Consider the following 3,010-nt stretch of genomic DNA (forward strand, 5'->3'; position numbering starts at 1 on the left):
AGAAATACTGCTGAAGTGTGATTTCTCCTTTGTTAATCAGTGTGTAAAAGTTGCTCTGAACCCAACAGATAAAACTGAAGGGCTTCACACCCCCACCGGTTTCCTCCATTGTAAACTTCGTGTATCATATTTTTTTATTTTATACTTTAGGTATGTTCCCAGTATGTTACAGACAGAATTTTATTTTATTTTTATTTTTATTACTTTTTTAAATCTGCATGCTATTTTATTTCCATTAGAAAAATATTATCTATATAAAATTTGGTCCAGTTTCTTCTCCTTTACCTCTACCATTCAAACTTAAATGCTTTAATTTTACTCAAGTAAAAGCAGAATCATGTATCTGACATGAGAACTAAATAGTTCACATCATTAAATTAATAGAGTTTAATTGAATTAGGTGTGCTCTTATTTCTCAGGAATAGTAACTCATCTTTCCTATATGCTATTTCCCTTTACTTTTATTTTTCTGAGTAACTATGTAATGTGTGTCTCTTTTCCCACATCCAGTAGTAATATGAGTGTTATAGAAGTGTAATTTATAACATCAGTAACTAGATTCATCATTAATCTTCAACTCATGTTCAATTCCCCTTATCATATGGTATTTCCATAATAACTTCAGATATTTCACTCAACCTTACACTTTCCAACAAATACTGTAAAGATTAAGACATTAATTTAAAAACATTATTAAAATTCCAGACTGAATAACACTGGGCCCACTTAGAGCGATGCTGTCACGAGAGGTCCTTGGACAGCTACTGCTTCAATCTCAACACGGCCTCCTTTGGTAAAAGCAGCTACCTGGTAAGCAGCTCTTGCAGGAAAACTACTCTGGAAATACTGCTTGTAGATGTCATTGACAGTATTGAAGTTGTTTATGTCAGCCAGCAAAACAGTCGTTTTTACCGCATTCGTGAAGTCACTGCCTGCTGCTTTCAGAATTTCACCCATGTTTGTAAGAGCTTGTTTAGCCTCTTCTGCCACCCCTCCTGGCACAAGCTGTCCACTTGCAGGATCTGTGCCTAGCTGTCCTGAAATGTAAATGGTCCTGTCGACTAACACAGCCCGACTGTAGGGACCAATGGCCGCTTTTGATCGCGGTGCTGATCACCTTTCTGATCAAAGACAACATGGCTAATCCTTTTCCCTTGCCGCCCCCACCCGTACTTACTCGCGTCTCACGGGTCTCTACAGACAGAATTTTAAAATGAAAATGCTATGTTAAATTTACTGGATGATTAATCTTTTTAAAAATTCTATTGTGAATCTTTTTGTGTTTGTTGTTCTTAAATTTTATTATTTTTAAACCACTTTATTGAGGTATGATTCACATATAAAAAGCTATACATACTTAATGTGCACAACTTGATGAGTTTGGAGATAAGTATACACTCATGAAACCATCATCATAATCAATGTCATAAACCTATCCATCACCTCTGGAAGTTTTCTCCTGCCCTCTTATTTATCATTATTTTTAGTACTGTTATTAGTGATAAGAACACTTAACATAAGATCTATCCTCCTAGCAAGTTTTTAAGCCTACAATACAGTATTGTTAACTATATTGTGAATCATTTGTAAAATAGAGAATCATCCCTTTAAAATTGCTTTTGTAAAACTCAGATTTTCATTGTGAAGTGCTTAATTAGAAGTGCTCCTATAATTCAACAGGTCTTTACACAGCTTTGTGCTTTTGTTCCACTATCCTAAACACAGCTCCAAAGAGGTAGTTCAATCTGATTAATATCAGTAATTCCTTCTTTCTTCCTAAACAGATTCTTCATTGTCCTCATTCTATGGAGGGGAGGCTTCTGGTCTCCCTGATGGTTTTCATTAACACATCAGCCATTATTTTACTTCAATGACATATTTTGTGGTGATAGCCCATCAATAGATTAAGGAAACATTGAAATCCAACACAGTCTGGTAAATAATCAGGACAAGATTAATGGTTATATTTAATGAAAGCCACCTGTTTGTTACAGCAGCTCACTTGCTTTCTTCATTTCATTTCAGATTCCAATAAATTTTGAATGCCTTGAAGCACACTCGACCCAGGCGGAGTAAACATAGGTCTCTGGGAGTAATCGCCACCTCTTTGGGAACACACCCAATATCCACATGGTCTACAGTTGGAAGAGGGAAAGCATAGTCAACTGACAGGCTGTTTGTTGACTTGACCAACAGGCCTGTCCTTTTGTGTCCCCCTGGCTTTCATGAACGGACATGTGTTTTCTTGGTGTGCAGGCACCATCACAGAATGATAGAGCTCAGACAGCTAAATTCGTGGTCTTACAGGTCATATTTTACCCTCCTCCCCAAAGCATGGTAAGTCAACCACCATAAAAATTACCTAATTAAAAAAAAAAAATTACCTAATTGTCTAAAGTGAAACAGACAGTTCCAGCTTTGGTGACTTTTTAACCGAATGACTGGAGTAAAATACAAGTTGAAGGGAGCAAAAAAACTTGCAGTCTATCTTTTGAGGACACTCATCAGTGAGTGTGTACGCTCAAAAAGTCTAGAAGGACACAGTAAAAAACATGAACAATGACTATCTCTGGAAGTAAGATTAAGTGATTTCCTTTTTTAAATTGTTTACTATTTGTTTTTTCAAAATGTTCTTTACAACTTCTTATTACCATCTCAATAATAAAAGAAAAATAACTTTTTGTTTTATTATTAACTGAAATTATGTCATTCCCTCATATTTTGGTGGCAAATTTACAGTTAGGACAGTGAATAAGAGATTAAAACTCATATCATTTTTATTCCCACTTTGAAACCAGGGCATACAAGGTTTCTCTGAGGAATCCATTTTCTATACAGTTATGCTAGTGATAAAATCTCATTCAGCTAAACTCTCCATCGTGGAGTGGCCAGAACACAAGAAATTCTAGTTTTAAAATAGACCCTTCTGGGACTTCTCTGGTGGTGCAGAGGTTAAGAATCCGCCTGCCAATGCCGGGGACATGGGTTCGAGCCCTGGTCCGGGAAGATC

General features: G+C 36.3%; 1 pseudogene; it reads right to left on the reverse strand.

Moving 5' to 3' along the window:
• Positions 1–726: 726 nt before the first annotated feature.
• Positions 727–1,138, reverse strand: LOC113628446 (2-iminobutanoate/2-iminopropanoate deaminase pseudogene; annotated as a pseudogene).
• Positions 1,139–3,010: the final 1,872 nt, after the last annotated feature.

This window comes from Aethalodelphis obliquidens, unplaced genomic scaffold (assembly GCF_003676395.1).
Source record: "Aethalodelphis obliquidens isolate GAN/ISIS:26980383/991018 unplaced genomic scaffold, ASM367639v1 scaffold23, whole genome shotgun sequence".
Taxonomy (NCBI): Eukaryota; Metazoa; Chordata; class Mammalia; order Artiodactyla; family Delphinidae; genus Aethalodelphis; species Aethalodelphis obliquidens.